The sequence below is a fragment of the Agelaius tricolor genome, unplaced genomic scaffold (assembly GCF_023055355.1).
Source record: "Agelaius tricolor isolate 1412-34295 unplaced genomic scaffold, bAgeTri1.0.p SCAF_3, whole genome shotgun sequence".
In the NCBI taxonomy this organism is placed as follows: Eukaryota; Metazoa; Chordata; class Aves; order Passeriformes; family Icteridae; genus Agelaius; species Agelaius tricolor.
Window position 1 is genome coordinate 35543873 of NW_027269263.1, and position 18707 is coordinate 35562579.

Here is an 18707-nt window from a genome sequence, read left to right on the forward strand (position 1 = left end):
TATCTAGAGTGGATAAAATAGCTAGATTTACCAGGAGAAAATTAACTAAAATAGCTAGAGTGCCTGAAAAAGTAGTTGTCCTGGAATTGGCATACCTTGCTTTAATCCAGAGAAATGTTATGAGGTACAGAAACCTCCTTGTTATTGCTAATAGCTTCCCCACAAACTGTGAGATGTATGTAGTGAACATTTATCTGCAGACAGAAGTTACTTTTTACAAAGACAACGCAGAACCACAGAAAGGCGTTAACACTTCAGCTCTAACACTGTGGTTTGTGAACACTGATGGCTTCTGAAGCCTCTCCTCTTTCCAGGGCAGGCACTCACAAATCTGCTGTGAGAAGAGATAAATACTAGACTTCAATCCTAGCCTGCTTCTACTCCTAATTCAGTAGCACTTGGCTTTACAGACATTTTATCCTGAGGCTTTTATCGCTGAAAGGAAGTGGGGACTTGATTTCCCTGTTCCCACTGCCAGCTCCCTCCCCGGCTGCACACAAATCTGCTGCTACAGTGGGCTGTAGTCATGTTTCAGCAGCAAACATGAAACAGGCCATAGCTACAGCAAACAGAGAAATAATAATGATAATAACAATAACAACAACAACAACAACAACCTCATCTGTTCTCAAGATAACATTGATCCATGAAGTGCCGCTGTATTTTGGTTGCAAGAGGATGATACATGGACTTGTTAAAATAATACAAATTAATCCCCTAGAATTGTACTGATTAAAATGGGAAGGATACAGACCATGCACTCTTGCATCATAAATACTGTCTGTGAAGTTTTAAGGTTTGAAAATCATTTGTTCTATCTTAAAAAAAGGTTCTATCAGTGCAAAGTTTAGCAGTTTAATGATACCTTTATTCTATGCAACACATAGTCCTCTATTTAAACAAGTCAAAGGTCTGATCACTTATTTACGACCAAACTGTAACTTTCAGAGATCAGAGTGCACAAGGAATTTATAATCACATTTTGGGAGACTCAGTTCTACAGCTCACAGCTGCCTTGAGTATCCCTTAACAACATATATTCCTGAGGCTTCCTCCCAGCTCAGATGGAGAGAAAAAGATATTAATTAAGGGTGCTATGCCAGTTCATACCAGACTGAGATCCAACCTAATAGTTATAGTCCACAATAGAAACAAGAGTCTTGATGGAGGTCTCTAAGATACAGATGCTAATTATCCTGAACATAATTACTGGGTGCAATGGTAGAAGATGATGAGTACTCTTTACTCACAGGAACCTGTGGGCCAAGTGTAAAATGGTGCTGGCTCCATCCTACTGGCTGGTAAAGTATGAGAATCACAGATACTCAGCAATGCTAGGGAAAAAGCCCCATATGAAAAATGCATGGACATTAACCAGCAACTCTTTGGAGCACAGCAGGAATGTTCATATTTATATTGATAGTAAAAATGAGTGTAAGAAACTGGCTGTTGGATTTTAAGTACTGAGAACTTTATCCCTTTTCCCTGCCATGTTAGAGTAATACAGTAGTTTTTCTGTGTTTATTCAGTCTATGTGTTCTGTATTGTGCTCAGAAGGTTTTGTCTTGCAATCAGAGATGTTGATCTGCTGAGAAGATTCCTCTGGACCAGAAGATATCTTGGCACTATGGCCCATTATGGTCATCTTGACAATCATTTGCCTAAGTGTGACAGAAGCTTTCCTGAATGCCCTCAGTACATTTATAGCATTATTGCCATGTGTTCATCCCTCACTTGTAGAAAAGTCATGCTCACTGTGAGATCAGGCTGTTGGGAGCTTTGCACCTGCTGTCCTGATAGAGATCAGAGCAGGAGCTCTCCAGGGAGGGTCTGGAAACATGTGAGGTGTGTGTCCAGAGGCATTGCTGTGCAGTCCATCTGGCTGCCTTGCTTCGTGCCCACGGAAATAAAAAGCACAGCAGATTTCCCAGGGTGGGACCCCAAAGCCAGGCACAAGGGTGTGAGCCAGCTCACAAGGCTTGCTTGGGCAGATCAGATCTAACAGCTGCAGTGTCAGTCCCTTCTGCCTTGCCCTGTGGTTGTGCTGCTCTGCAGCTGGGGTAGAGTCAGTAGTGTATAAACTGCTTTAAAGCTGGCTGTTAGTGATCAGGAGGAGGGGAGCCATGGACTTCAGTCTCTGTCAGGTTTGCCACTGACTAGAGTTTGGCCATATCTACAGGTTAACAGTCCTTCATAATGAATGTTCATGTAAATTGGAACCTTAATTTATTAACTGAGCTGCTGAAAACTTATCTCCTTCTCTACCATGCACATTTAGAGGGTTCTGTCAAGAAATAAAAAATCCCATCTAAAATACTTTCTATTCCCCAGGGATCATACAGCACCTCCAAAGTCTGTTTTACTGTCATTCTCCCAATCTGTTTTGCACTTCTGTTGAACAGAGCTCGTACCTAGGAGCAGTTCTTACAGAATGCTACATGACACCTATAGGTTCTCCTGTTGTTTTGTTGGTCTTGAACTTAGTGCTCCAAGGACATAAACAGATTTGGCATTTAGAGTAAATGCAGTAGAAGGTGATATCAGTACAACTGCAGGAAAAATTAAAAATAAATCTGCATTGTAAGAGAAATTGTTAATTATTTAGAGAAGCTGTTAATTATTTAGAATTCATCACCTGCGTGGGACAGTAGAGCTTTGTGATTTATTAAAAGGTTAATTTTATTTTGAATTTTGTTTCCAACTTCAACAATTATATCAACGACCCCATAGGCCTTTCAGCCCCACACTCTGCATGCAGCTCTGCCCTGCAGGCACAGTTTCAGGGAAAGCCACAATCCTTTTATAAGCTGTATGTTATTGAAAGATAAGCCTATACCTTGGGCAGTATTCTTCCTAGTTTTGCTGTGTGGGGGAAAACGACAATGGTCTCAACTTTTCAGTATCTCCTCCATTGCAGAGGGAAGTTAGACCTGAGTCCTTGTTTCCTCCCCAGTGAGGAAGCATACCTGCTGCTTCATGCAGTAAAAAGAAACACTCCCTCTGTAAGACCTTCCTTTAATTTTTTACTAGGGTATCACGGGAAGGTCAGATGCAATCTGGCCCTAGAGCATTTAATCTGACTCATTTTTTTGTACAGCTTCTTTCATGTAAACAGTGCAGTAGAACACTTAGCCAAGAACAAAGGAGTATTTGAGAGGCCTGCTAAAGATGTTGGGTTCATTAGATTCACATAAGGCCAAATTCAGTTCTTCAGGACACACCTTTAATTAGGAGTTAGATCATGCATCTTGGGGAATGGAAATTATCTTTTAATGCAGTTGTATCAAAGAGAGAGATTCCATTTGACAGTTTTCTCATTTCTTTCCACAATTAGAAATGCTAGCAAAAGCCCTAGAACAACTTCATTTTTCCTTTGATTTATTCCATGTCTCAAGCTTGTAGCTTAATTTTTAAATAATTCTGTATGACCATAGGAGAGCCACGTTTCTGTTGGCAACTTGCAAATGGCTAATTTTCCTCTCCTGCCTTTACTCTTCCACAGAAACCAGTTCTTCAGTTTCAAACTATTTCTTGGAAGAAGAAATGTTGCAGAACAAGAAGGAAGACATTGTTCTGGGAAGGGACCCACATGCTGTCATTCATGGCCCAAGGTCAGTCTCTGAGTCAGCTGAGCCTTCCTTGCAAAGATGATGGCGAGTGGGAAGACTTTCTTGTGTTACACAAGGCATATGAGAGGTTGGGAAGGTGGAATATATCAGCAGGACAAAAGGAGATGAGGCAGATTTGCAGATAAAATGTCAGTAAACATGCTAACAGCACCAGGCAATGCACCATCAGACATGCTACAACAGTAGTTCTCTTGCTGGGAGATGTAAAAGAATGGAATGCAGAAAGTGTCTAGACTCACATGCTTGCCATGAGCAGCATCTTCCACTGAAGACATCTTCCACTAGAGACAAAATACTGAATAGGATGCATCATTAGTTTGACTTGGTGGGACATTTCTGGTGCTTTTAATTAGGACCAGATATTTGAAATCATGATTGTTTTTCAGTGAAATTTTCATAGCACTTCGATTGTAATATCCATAAGGAATCTAATCAAATAACCAAAAGTCACGTTTGTCCTAGTTTTTTATTGCCACGGGATGTGTTAGTGTCTTGTTGGTGTTTTTTTACTCTTCATTTACAGCACATCATATAACAGCTATACAGGCCTCTGTCTGTATTTTGGGGACAGGGGAGCAGTGCATCTAAAAGCCATGGCTTGATGGAGAAGAAGGGAGAGTGAGAGAGCAGGAGGAAGATACTGTACCAGATGTGGACTCTTTCTTGTAAAATCCAAAATTTCTATTCCAATTTTTTAAAAAAAATCTATGTTTTTTTCCAGGTAGAGGGTGATCTAGTCTGACACACTGAGTTTTTTCAGACTCATATTCTGTTATCAATTTGATTTACCTCACTTAATCCCCTTGGAAACTGTATCTGACCTAATTTTTTCTGCAGTGACTCTTACGGCAAGAACAAATAATAGGGGTGACCCTGTGCATTACTGCCATATCTCTTTTTCTGTAATGTGGATCACTCTAGTTTCAATTCACATTTGTCTATAAGGAGACAAAGTCAAAGATCAGTTCAAAGCAGATGATACATTCTTGCAAATTCACATTTGGCAGCACTCTAAGTGGGTAAATATTGCCAACATGTATTGACTGCTTTTCCTGCCTCAGCCAACAGACCCGAAGCTATCTGCCAAATATATATATATTTTTTTGTAAATGACACCTCATATTGCCTGATGTTACATGAGCTATATCAATTTACTGTGCACCTCACCTGCTCTGAGAGGATTGGCTCTGTAGGGGATTCTTCTTTCTTGACAACAGATTTTGTGATTTCCTCTTTAATACAAATTTAACAGAGAAACAGTCTGCTAGTAGTGAGACTTCCAGTTATGGCCATTTGCCACATTTTAGGAAGCTGTCTGTCCTTGAATTTGCTGTGACACTGCAAGGTGGAAGCATTATAAATTACTTTTATCTCTCTTGGGCCACTGTTCCTTTCCCCATGTGCATGTGTGCAATTGTGTGTGAGTGTCAGTGTGTGCACTTGGGTGTGTGTGTAACTGATAGGGCACCTCAAAGTCTGTTCTGCTAATGGCCTTCTGTGTTGCTCCTGCTGCAGCCAGCAGCCAAGCTGCCCTCACTGCTGGTGGTGGGTGATGGAGAATGCTCAGAACGCAACAAGTGTCTGCTGGCTCAGCTGCCTTTTTATCCACGGCAAAAGCAGGCCGGCAGTGCGGAGGAAAGTGTGCTGAGCTCCAAGGAGCAATAGTCTAGGCTGCTGGTGGTGGTGAGGGAGAGATTCTTTTGGATTCAATGACAGATAAAAAACCCAAATGTTCTCCAAAGAATTTCCTTCTCTTTGCCAGAAACAGATCTATTTAATTAAAGAACTGGGGAGCTGGATGCTGTTGCATCACCAGATATGGAAGCTGAGATAAGAAAATAATTTTTATACAGTTGTATTGTACTTATAAGGATTATAAAATAATTATGCCTTCTACTATGATGAGGTCTAATAGGTCCAATATCAATGTCCTAGGCATTACAGAAACATGTATTTTGAGAAAGACACAGGCAGTTTCAAGAAGATGTGGAAATCCATTATTGCTGCTTTTGACACGACATTAGTGGTTATTGTGAAGACCTGTATGAATAAGCAGTCAATAATGCAATGTGAGTGCCTCCCTTTAAAAGCAACCACTGCAATGAAGTTTATTTTAGAATCCTTTGCTGGACTGGAAGGTATACAGTGACTTAAAAATGCTTTCACTGCTGGTTCTTTTTCTGCCATGATCATTAATCAACTCAAAGTCTCATTTAGTTTACTATTACGAGGAGAATTATGCCGCTTGTATTACAACAGCTGCAGCTTGACGGGGAAATTCAGGCCCTTCCTCCTCTCAGCAAACTCTTCCTCAGTGCCTCTGTGCAGTGACTTAATAGCTCCTGGCCAAGAGAGTTCTCCCTCCTTTAGTTGGTGGTGCTGAGAATTGCCCATCCGGGAGATCAACCGGAAAAGGCTTGAACAACACCCCTTCACCTCTACCCACACTGTTTCTGTTCCCCATTCCAAAAATATGGGCCTGAACTAGGAGCAGTTTAATTCTATAATGAGATTCCTATTGGTTGAATCAGTCTCTCAAATAGAAGAAATATCATCTTCAAATTTAAAATATTTGTGGTGCTAAATTCCTGGGTTTTATTTCTATTTTATTTTATTTTTATTTTATTTCCCTAAATGAAGGGAAATGGAGGCAGAAAGGAACAGTAGCACGAGGGAGAGAAGTTCAAGGCTTCAGTAGAGTGGTCTTCATTTTTATGCAGTAGGATATGGAGGTCCTCATGTGGGGTCCTTGTGATAGGATGGATAGTGCAAGCTGCTGACAGACTGTTTTGAGCAGGCTTACATGTCTGCAGTTGGAGGGCTAATGGTAAGAAATTATTACCTGCTCTTGGATCTCAATTATGCAATCTTTTTCTCTGGTCTTCTGTGAAGCAAGAAAATTGAAAGAGAAATGGAATTTATTAGCTGCTTTGTGAATGTGGTAAATGCCGATGTCTTATTGCAAATGAGGCATTTGCTAAATAGAAATGCTTTTAAAAGAGTATAATCCTTCACTGTCCCTCCAGGACAAACAACTGGAGAGCAGTGATTGCAGAAATCATTTAGGTCATGCAAATCAAACTCCAGCAGCAGTGTTTCATGCAGTGAGAAGGGAAAGCTAGACCATCTTATTAAGTACGCTTGTAATGATAAACATTATTAAAATAACTTAGGAGAAATTACCAAGTGAGGGTCGAGAAGGGCTAAAAAGGGCAAGCTGATCATAGCAATGTGTTTTTAAGTGGACTAATTCCAAAGAAGTGTGTTTATCACAGTCACACATAAATGGCTGAACAATAATCACACCAAAAAGATGAGAAAATCGTGGCCCTTACAAGGTCTCAGGATAGTTTAGAAGCTTTTTATAGACAGAGCTGATTTACATCAAGTGACATAGGGGCCTAAAATTCTCACATAATGTTTTCATAAAAGATGACAATCAAAGCTTTGTTCTGGGTTCAAATCTAAATGTCACTTGGAGGAATATCAAGTTACCCAATATTGTACGGTGTAAGCAGAATGTAATGAAAGGTACTGCAGGTAATGCTGCTTTAGTAAGCTGCATTGTACAGGGCTCATCTCTGTCATTTAGACATCCTGGAGATGAATTTCCTTTACAGTGGTTCTGGCCTGCCAGTGCAGCTGAATGAAGACACTAATTGCTTTCTTTAATGGGGCTAAATAATCTGGGATATTTTTTATGTGTGGTAGTACCTGGAGGAAACATATCATCAACCAGACACACTGTTTGGCTACAACAGGCTGTGCACAACAGACCCTTTGCAACTTGGGGAGCACGGAATCCTCAGTGCTATGGCACAGCAGAGCTGGGAAGTACCTCTTTGTAGGCTAATGGTTACAAACCAGATTGAACAGCAAGCTGTCTCTTGGCAAACACCGAGAAGCATGTCTGTTTCTCCTCCTGCCTCCTTTCCAGCCACCTCTTATTTCACTTCTCAGAATTACCTCTATTTCCATCTTCCAGAGGTTTTGGTCCTGTGGGCCCAAGGGTGGTTCTGGTGCGTGCAGCTCCCTGAAGCCAGCAACACCAGCCTGAACTCACACACACACACAACTGCTGAAGCTCCCCTTCAGACTTGCCAGCTCCAAATTAGGTTTTGAGGAATGCAAATTTCTGACGAGTTACCAAAGCAGAAAGCTGGCTGGCTCTGAGGCTACATCAGCTGCTTTCCAGCCTTTCTCACTGAAGGCATGGGGATGTAAGGGAGAAGAAAGATTTAGGAGGACAATGGTGACTTCTAGCACGAAGGGGAAGGGACAGCCAAGGCGTTGTCTTTGGTCTGGCCATGGAGCAGTGGCAGGGAAATTGAAAGGCCAATTAGATCTCTACCCCACAGGAAGATAAGGACTACACCAGCTAATTACAAGGTGTTACTGTGACAACCCACGAGGCAGCAGCAGCAGGCTGAAAACAAAGTACGGAAATGTAAAGCTGAAACCAGGGGAGGGAAAAAAGAGAAGACAAGAAACATAAAAGAAAGGAGAAAACAAGTACAGTAGAAGCAAGAGCAAATTAAAAGGTCAAAACACATTTTGAAAGGATAAGGGAAAAAAAGTAGGTAGTGAGGGGGCACCAAGAGAGATGCATGATCAGAAATGAAGCATCTGATAACCTGGTTAGCAAACAAGATGCCAGGATGTGGTATCTTCACAGCAAAGTCTCAGAGATGTTTTGGATTGGGTTTTTTAATCTGACTTTAACCATCTCAAAAGTTAGATGTTCAGCCTGAGGAGGTTTACTAGGCTCTGTCAAATAGTTTGTAGAGAGAAACAAGTACCAGGGGAGGTACAGTTGTTCTGCAGTCAGTGTGGATGTGGTGGCTCCACAGATGTTTTCTTTGCTGTCAGCTATGGCTTTAATTAAATTGCAGCTCTTTTGTCTTCCTGCCTTCTTCCTCCTCTGCACTGCTGCATGACTGGTGCTGGTGAAGCTGTTGTTGAGGGACACAGTGAATTATGTTGGGAAATCAAGGAGAACTCCTATTGGTCCATGTTGTTGTTCAATCTGGTGGTCACAGAGCAGCCACACGGAGTTTCACTGAACTGCTGGGAGAGTCCTCTGGAGCCACAAATGAGTGCCTAAAAGAAATGGTGAGACCTGGTTAAGGTGTCACTGCCAGTGGAAAAGCTGGATGCTTGCTGACAATGGTGACTTGTCCACTGGAAGTGTGTCAATAGGGAAAGAGCTCTACTGGCTAGTCTGGCCTGGCAGCCTCACTTCTCTGTGGCCTTACTCTGCAACTGGCACTTTAGGTCAATTACTCATTGCAAAAATGGTTTATCTGGACTGCTATGTGTATGGCAGCAAAGTTAGCCTTGTGACAGAGGGGGCCAGGAGAGAGTGAGGAAGTGTTGGTTGCTTGTGATGAACCACAGTGTTACTCACCTGGGAGGTGTTGCACATCACGTGATTGCTGTGTGGCTCTGATCAAAATCATCACATGGCATTTCACATTGCAGGAGTTCACTTCTGTGAGTCTTCCACATTCCTCCCTGCTCATTTTCCTACTGGGCAGGGAAATGAGCAGGGGGAATAGTGTACTAGCACTACATTTTGGCAGTGCTAGTACAAGACCACCAGTGTCAGCTACCTTTCATATTTAAAGTCTACTCATATATACAAATTTGCAGTAACTAATTACAGAAAGGAAACTCTGATGCAGCAGCTGTCAGAGAGCAGTGAAAATTAATGGAAACTACTTCAGTAAAACAGCCTTCATTTGAAACAGCTAAAATGCCCAGTTGATTTAAGTACCTGGCCATGCTGGAGTAAGTAATCTACGCTAGGCACAGACCTTCAGCAGTCACTGGACCGCTAATGAGAAACAATTCTCGTATAATAAAATCATTATCAGTCAATAAAATGACCTCAAACCACAAAATAGGAGCAAAGTTCAGGGATCTAAGAATTCATAGTTTAGCCCCATCAGTGAAAATGTCAGGAAATTAAAAGAAGCTCTATGTAAGTCGCCACACAGTGGAACCCAACACACAGAAACAATCCCCGAGTGCCATGGCAACTCTTATGGGCTCTTCTGAAACAAATTGCAGTTTCCAAGGTGAAAGAACGAGGCCTTAATCTTTGCTCCCAGTTCTCCATGTCCACCTTCATCCCATCATCATGGTTCATGCAGCTGCTAATTATCTAGCAAAATGCAGGCAGGGAAGACAGAGGTCAATGCTTGGCTTGAGGAAAAAAGAGAAGAACAGTATGGTATCTAAATTATGGTTTAAAGACACACAATAAGAGAAAACTGAGCTAGCATTATGCCTACAGGTGATCACAGTTCCCTCTGAAGGGCACACACTGCCTCTAGACCTGACCTGGGCTTGTGCAGAGCTGTCTCAGGAATTACTAAGAGCAGGATGAATAATGATAATTAGTGATGGCCAGTTGACATCTGACTCTTGCTGAAGTTTACAGTGAAAGTAACTGGTGATTTTTCTCAACAAAGGTTATATTAGAGGAAGAGTTTATTACATTACACCTCTCATTTGGTTAGGATCTGCTCCTCAGGACTTGGTTTGGTTTATTCAGCACCTTCTTTCCCTTCAATTTTTGGAAGGAAAGAGATGACATTTAGGCAGCTTCAACAGCTGCATGCTGGACTGGTCTGGTCCCAGCTTCTCAGATGGGCCTTGGTCTGCCTGGCTCTACCTCCTGCACTCGTGGCTTTCTGGTCAGATCAGGTACATTCAGGGAGGCCTTTGTGCTAGACACAGACTATTTGCAGCCACAGAAGGCATTACTGCACCAGTTGATGATGCTGTCAGCTTCAAGGTTACCTTTGTCACCCTTCAGGAGAGGAGCAGGTATCAGGGCAATTCAGACTCTAAACCAGAGTCCCAAAAAGGGAATCCTTGCAAATTCGGGAGCACGTCAGCAGAAAATACTGAAAATGTTTTCAAAAAGTACAAACCAATATAAAATAGCAGTAAAAAGAGAGGAAATCTATGAATCATAGATAGCTAGATAGGTAAATAGATTTGAGATACAGCAATTGAGTTACTTAGGGTAATAGTACTTAACTCTGCTGTGCAACTCTTTTATTTGTAGATTTTCTTTATAGAAATGAGGGAAATGTACTTTTGTTTTGAATATTAAGGGGATTGAATCACAAAGAAGCTTAATGACTAACTCATGGAGAAACACTGGGTCTTTGTCTGTCTGGGCCTAGACTGGACCTTTTTGTATGCCAAAAATTATCTTAATCTGTAGGGGTTTTTGGAACCTGATGCATATCAGAGACTTCTGTGAGAAACCTTTGGGTCTCTGGTACATTGCAAAAGCTATAGTTTCAGATGTAACATATTTAGGATGGGCTCACAAATGGGCTAACCTTGTAATAGATACTTACAAACTCTGTAACTAGGCAACTAAAAAAAGAAAAAACCGTCTCAGGTGGTTATGAAATTTGTCTTAGGAAACCCTTGTCCTGCTGTGCAACTTAAACCAAGAGATGGTCTTGCAATGTAATTTCATGTTATCTTAAATTAAATTGTCTCATAATTTATGCAGCTGTATTATCCGAGTTTTACTCAGAACCATCAATCTGTATCAGAGAGGCAAAATGCTAATTTTTATAGGATTTTACCTCTTTTTATTAAATAACTGTTATCTAAATAGTAAAGCAATCTGGTCCAAGTACACACATTTTATTTCATTGTGTCTGACTTCTCTATTGTTAATGAATGAAAACTAAGGGAGGAAGCATAGCTCTGGGCTTTTTCTGTTCTCTTTATGTATTCCAGTTTTTAGGTCCCAAGAGTAATTTGGATTTACTGTTTTGAATATCCATGGTAATACACAGATCACTTGCAGTGACTGCAGTCCTTGTCAGGAAGGTCCTGCAGAGGAACCTTTGCTTGCTTCCACTTGCCAAGCTAACCCCTAGTTACTCCTTGCTATGCTGAGTCCTGGTGACCTTCAAGAAGTTTACATGAAGCAGATGTTGTGATGCAATGCAGTGGATGAGCTCTCACAGAAAACTCAAAAAATGCAAAGCCAGATTTCATACAGATCTTTATAAACAAGCTACCACAAGACACATGAAGTCGAAAGGTATACTAATTAAACCTACATATCCCAATATTAAGAAATAATAACTATTTCACTGTTGTAATGATGACTTTGAAGGTTGCACAGAAAAGTCATATTCAAAATATAATTAAATGCTCTGAACTGAATTGAAGGCGATAAAGGCCATAAATAACATAATTATCTGACCTAGTAGATTATCAATTTTGATGATACCTATATAGCTTTAAAAAGGAAAAAAAGATCACAAAATAGTGTAAGAAACCCCTTCAAGAATATTGTAAAGAAATGCAGCAGTGTTTAGATGGACTCATCTGTTTCTGCAGAGGGTTGAAATACCTCCTCAGGGAACAGCAATTCCCAGGAAGAAGTGCCAGTGTGAAATGCTCAGAGCTACTGGAGCCGTGATGAAAAATCAGGCCTTTCTTTCTGGATATATCTGAAGTAATCTGTGAACAGTTCAGGAATCTGTATGTCTTTCCAGAAAGAGATTAATGATTGCCTGTTTTCCAATAATTTGTTTGTAAAGCCAGGCTGTGTGGAACAACTGTTATGTGTTACATCCTGAAAAGTTTGCTATTTGCAAAACATTTTACCATTTTCCACTTCAGAAGCGTCTAAATTTAGTAATGGTGCATAGCTTTGTGTCCCCAGGGGCCTGCAGTTCAAAAGTCCATCTCTGTTTTGAATGTAAGTTTAGAGCAAACAGCACAGCATGATGTAGTGGCTGAAGAACAACCTGTGTCTGTTCCTCAGTGCAAAATCTTTAACCACTCAACCCGAGGGTGCAGGAACCCATGTGGGATACTTGGGGGTGCAACAACTGAAGGCATTTTCTCTTCTTCACAGACACATGGGATGTTCTGGTTCTCTCTGGACAGCTGTGGCCCTGTGCCTGCTTGCAGCTCCCACCTCTCTTGCCGAGAAGCAGTCAGCCATGGGAGCAACAGCCCTATGGCCTTGTCACCCACTCTTCCCCTGCAAAATCCTGCTTGCTGGGCTGGCAATGTAGGGAGCCATTCTGTCCCCTCTCCTGCTTGTACCCGTGCTGTTTACCATCCCACTGCTGCCCAAGCCTTCATGTCCTTGGAAAGAAAGAGAAAGCAGATATTGCCCTCCTTGAACTGCAAAAACAGAATCTATTGACCACTGCAGCAAACAGCAATACCCTGGGGAGGTGGACTTTTGTAAAGGGGGAGATACTTGAATGTACTGGTGCAAAGTCAAAAGTATGAGTCTTTGACCCTTTCATTTATTATTATATTTCTTGACCCAGATATTCAGAGAAACCATTTTGGAATTTATAAAGGATTTTGGATTGCTTCCAGCCTTTCTGTTCCTAGTTAGTCCCATGCGGGGTCATATCATATTGAATGTCTGCCATCTTACTAATTCCTGTTTCTGCCTCCTTCCTGCTCCTTTTCCCCTTCCAGGTTACTGTAAAGAGTCCATGGTAAAATTCTCCCTGGTCTCCCCTTCTTCCTATCTACCTTTGACCCAACATAATCCCATCTACCTACATAAAATCAGGTGACATCCCTGTGGGCATCTTGGACTCCCATCTCTTTGCCAGAGCTTTCTGTCCAAATCTCAGCACCTCATTCTGCAGCAATTCCCGGATGATGTCAGGTAAAACTGGGTGTGCCAGCAGAGTGCAGTGGCTATTGCCAGCTAGGCTGTGCAAAGCCAGATCAGTGCTTTAGTGGTTTCCCTGGTTCAGTCTGTAATAATAGAAATACAGAATCCTAAATGCTTTAGAAAACTTTTTTTTTCCTTTTGGTCTTCTCAGCAGCATTAGTAACACCAATAGAACAATTTCCCTAGGAAAAATTTTAAAGTTGTGAACTCTGGATTTAAATAAGGAGCATTTATATTAAGTAGGAAAGAGAAGGCCTTTGTTTGAACACAACAGTCAGGCCTAAAGAAAATACAGAAGTATGCTTGGCCAAAATTTTCAGCTTCATTTTCTGTCATAAGCTAGTTGTAAAAGAATTTTTCTTGCTGAGCTTAAAGCTTGTGCTGTATTATTTTAGATATGCTCCATTACCTAATGGCACAAAGGATTTGTTTTTCTCAGTATACAATAGAATTCACGCTTCTGTTGAGAATTCCTTTGAACATTATGAGGAATGGCACAGGGAACTGTGTCCTTTGGAAAGAAGGAATGGTGGAAAACAGGAAATGCTGATTATGAAAATCCATGGGAGTCTGTCTAGCCATACTGCAGTATAAATTCAGCTCAATACTTATCAAAAAGCAATATATCTGCACAGTCCCACTATGCAGCCAAGTTTAGATTACTTCTTGATAACTTTTCTAATGGATTCAACTGTGCATGACAAAAACCTTGCACTTGAAACCAGATTCAAATACTTTCACTGTTAAAAAACATGCTACTGCTGGGTTTAGTTATAGTAGTTTTTATTTTTATGGTGGTTTCTGTAAAGGCAGAGGTACATTTGCCTGATCTTCTGAAGGGGAATCATATCTGTCTCCACCTCAAGGTAAAAGATTTATTTGTCAATTCTTGAAATATTTCCTGAAATATCTTCTTCATATATTAAAGCCAAGAACCTTAAGTAAAACCATGGGGGAGAGAATGTTGATGTGACCCCCCTCATCACAAAATGCTGTAGATGAGTAAAATTAGTGTGGGTTCCAGAGTGACTAGACAACTTAATGAAAGGTGAATGCATTGGTGGTTATTAAATGCAAAATCACCATATCTGGTTCAGGAGTCCTCTGAATGACAAATTGCAGTGTACTTGGTAGATATTCTGAGAACAACATGATGCACTTGCTCCATTCCTAATCCTTTTCTAGGCATTTACTGCTGCTCACTGCTAGAGCCTGGGCTTTACTGATGTTGCTTGAATTGGTGTCCCTGTTTCTATGTTTTGAAATATTTCTGTGGATTATTTCACATTTCTTCACAGGAAAGGTGGGAAGAAGAGAGGAATCAAATGATAACTCAGAAAGGAAGGTGAATAGAGGTCACAAAATTTTAAGAGAAGAAAGTTGTAAATACTGTCATACTTTTCCACTCTCCTTGTGGGGAGAGGCTATTAGCCACTTTTGGATACACTGTGTGTAACCTGATGAATCTTAAAAAAGTGAAGATCTTGTTGCAAGTTCTGATCCTCTTCCAGTCCAAGCAGTCTGCCTTAGAGTCAAAAGAAAACAATGTGTTCAGTCTCAGCTTGCTCTCTTCATGTTCCCTAGTGCTGCTAAATGGGTTATTTTAAAACGCACATGTTATTCTAGGCAGTCATGCTTTAGTTAATCCATTTAGGAATAGAGTACCTGTCCCCTGCCTTCCAACTTTCAAATAACTCTCTTTTCTTGATCATTTTTGTGGTATCCCTGTGTGGTCATGAAAGCTCAGTCCTTGTTAACTCAGACCTGTTGTTTCCACCCTTTGTCTGCTAAACCATCATCTTTTTGGTTCTCTTTCATGAGTTATGAGTTCCTCACCCTGTTGTTCTCTCAACTGGTGAAAGCAAGGACAGAAACTCTCGTCTTGTTTTCACAGAGTAGTGTGGACTAAGACCTAAAGTTTGGGAAAAAGTTGAGTCAGTTGGCAGCCATTGACTGCTTACTGCCATGCAGGATAAATCATATTATGATTACAGAGGCAGTTTGGATCTGACCAGGTTCAGTAGTTTGGTAAGTGTTAGTAGTAGTTTGGTCAGTTAGATAGCTATACTATATCTAAAATAAGTTTGCCACTGAAGAAGCTCAGTCATTTTTGTACATTCTGCACCCTGAACTACTTAATCCCATCAGAATGAAGCTTGCTCTGAACAGAGGCAACTTGGGTGTCCAAGCGTCCCATGGCCCAATGTGGCTTTGCACAAAGCCAGCTTCAGTTTAGCAAGTCTGGCACTAAGTTTGAGGTACTAAGTGCAGCTGGAGCTGAGCTAACTCCTGCAAAGCCCTGCCTACAACTGCACTGTGCTTTTCAGCCAGCTCTGAGCATCCCTGCAATGTGGAACATGGACAGAAGGCCCCAACTGTGTGGTCCTGAAGGAATCAACATGCTCCAGAAGGGCATATTAGCACTAATGTGGCACCAGCCATCCTGGCTGACTTCACAGAAACCATTCAAATGCCTTGGCACCAAGTTGCTCTGTACCATATTGCCTGCAATTTTCATTAGCTAGGTTATTTCAGGCCTTTGTTCCCGTTCTTCTCTCCCGCAGCTCTGGATACTGGCAAGTTGGCCACAGCATGCAAGCAATGATTTTGCCATAACTGTATGGATTATTAGACCCTGTAACTTTTATGGCCATTTAATGCACTCTTTCAATTTTTGTCCACCCTTTTTGGCTAGGCAGACTGCATTTCGGGATCCTAGCCATGGAGCACAATGAAATTACTGGTTAACTCGTCCCTGTAATAAGCTGTACTTACAAGTCCTGTCTGTGGAATATGCGGAAGGGATGGGCTGGAGAGCTGGAAACAGGACTTTACTGCATACAGAGAGCCACAACAACGAGCACAATGTCGCTGCTTAGACATTTAAGCATTGTAGCATGCACACAAAATGAAAAACAGAAGTCACCAGTTTTGATAAAGATGGTTCCCACCAAAACATGCAGTGAATTATCTGTGGGGATTTTTTCCAAAAAGGAGTATCGAGGCTAAACATGTGTTTTCAGATGAAAGATGTAATAGTAAACCATTGCATTAAAAATAAAATCAGTGAAACGAGTAAAGAGGACTTTAAAAATTTGTCTTCCTTTATCTACCCTCGATCAGATTTGAAAAGTTTTCAGCACTGTGTTCTTCCTTTTAGATGGTACAGTACCTTGGCAGCATTTCCTAAAGGCTTTTCATGACCTCCTACCATAATTGCTTTGAAACCTACAGCAATCTCTGTAGAGTCTTCTTTAAAGAATATTACAAAAGTTAGCAATGCAACTATTTTTTCATAGATTTAAAGATGGAAGGATCACACTTTCTGATGTTTATGAGAGTCAGGTATCTCCTTTTTAGATATATCATAATTTTCCTCTTTTATCTTTTTTTTTTTAATTCTTTCTTAAAAACATAATAGGTGCACCAAATTGCACAACTATATCAATATTTCAAAAGCTACCAAATCTTGCACATGCAAAAAAGGAAGCTTAACAATCTTTGCTAATCTCTAATGCAAGATGCATCCATTATTTATGAAGGCAGCAGACAAAGGGGAACTGCTCTTGAATGGAATCCTAAATGCTAGACAAGAGAAGCCCACAGCACAAGATCCCCGTTATAAAGCTACTGACCGGTCTCTCTGGAGGTTAACTCTAAAAGTTAGTCTCCAGAAAATTTTTATACTAATTGTCTGTGAACTGGATTGATATTTGTAAAAGATGGAAAGATTGAAGGTGGAATTCTGCTATCCAATCATCATTTTGTACCAACGCCAACTGAGTTTCCGCAGGTCAGCACTTTGTCCCTCTCATCTCAGATTTTCTGCAATGCAAAAAACCCTTAGTGGTGGGACACTACGGTGGAGGCCCTCACATGGCATGTAAGGGGGGAACATGTCTGGATCCAACAGCACCTATAACTTTTCTTCCCTCTGGGGGGGTATTCACTGTAGTAGTGTATCTGGTACTAGCCTTAATGCCTATTAATGCTTGCAAATGGCACAATGAGGCCAAACTGCAACTTCCTGAAAGCTGAGCTTAATAGATCTTTAAATACTATTTGTTTCTGCCGTGACTGATGAAAATTTTCCGTATTGATATTCCATATTGAGTTGGAGAGGAAGCGTTTGACAAGGGTGGGATCTTTTTCTCATCCATACAGGGGTGGTTGAGAAAAAGATCCCAATCCATTTTGGGGTATCCCGCTTCAGAAAAGGCAGAATTGACGGCAGATTTTCATGAGATGAGCAACAAGAATGATCAATGTTCAAGAAATAATGAGGGAACAGACTATGAGGAAAGGCAGGTTATTTTCTGTGGAGAAATGAAGAGGGAGGACTGACATGATGTCAGCCTTCAAATGTGGGTTTTTTTCAGACACATTGAGGCCTGCCAGGGAGAGGGCAGGAAATTGTCTGACCTCTGTGTACATGTTGGATAAGACCAGAAAAAATGTGCTAAGAGGGATAATGCCCATGCATTGCACAGTCTGGACATTAGTGAAGGTTTTTAATGGTAAGGATAATGAAGTATTGGAGTATACGTCCTAGGAAGCAGATCTCTAAGAGGAAGCTGGAGGAGCATCTGTGGGAAGTGGCATAGGTATGGTCTATCCTGCTGTAGCTAACAGGATGGATTAGAGGACCTCCCAAGCTCCCTTCCTGCCTGCTGTTTGTGAGTCTATTCCTATATATAAACATTTCCAGGATATTTCAGATGGAAACATATTAAAAAAAATCTGGGACATAACTGAAACTACTCTTCTTAGCTCTTTTTTGTGTTGAATTTTCTTCCATATTCCACACAACAGATACAAAACATCTACAAAGCCCTGAAACACCTGAATGGGGGCCCAATATGAGGACAGCAAGAAATATGATGCCACACCACTGAAGATGGTGGGTAACCTTTCAAAACATTTTGAGAGGAGACTGGTGTCAGCCAACTCAGGAGCTCAGTTATGGATCTGAATTAGCTCTTAGTTTCCTTCTTGCTGCATTACATTCAGTAAAAATAATAAAAAATAAAAAATACCAGGAAGAAAAGCACAAATGTAATAGAAAATGCTTTCATCTCCCTAAGGTTTCGAAATGTTCAAACTTTTTAAGAACTGGGGAATAGTTCTCCTCGGGGAAACTGTTTTCACCATTTCCCCCTTGCCTCATTTACTAAAAAAACTCAGTGCTTTGAACTTAAAAGGAATCACATAGAAATGAAGGGTTTATGAACATGACAAGGAGAACAGTGTCCGACATGTTTTTCCCCTTAGAAGTATGTTCCGGTTTTCTCTTTGTGAATTTAGACATGCTAAACTCTCCATTCTTTGTTTTAACCACATACTAAAAACACTGCCTTTATAGTTTACATCAACATTAAGTA

At 40.9% G+C, this 18707-nt stretch overlaps 1 long non-coding RNA gene across 1 annotated transcript; it reads left to right on the top strand.

The window, feature by feature from the left end:
• The first annotated feature begins 17801 nt into the window (after positions 1 to 17801).
• On the top strand, positions 17802 to 18361 carry LOC139588706 (uncharacterized). Its single transcript, XR_011678779.1, has 2 exons — positions 17802 to 18002; positions 18139 to 18361. It is a non-coding gene; the product is annotated as an uncharacterized lncRNA (long non-coding RNA).
• The last annotated feature ends 346 nt before the right edge of the window (positions 18362 to 18707 follow it).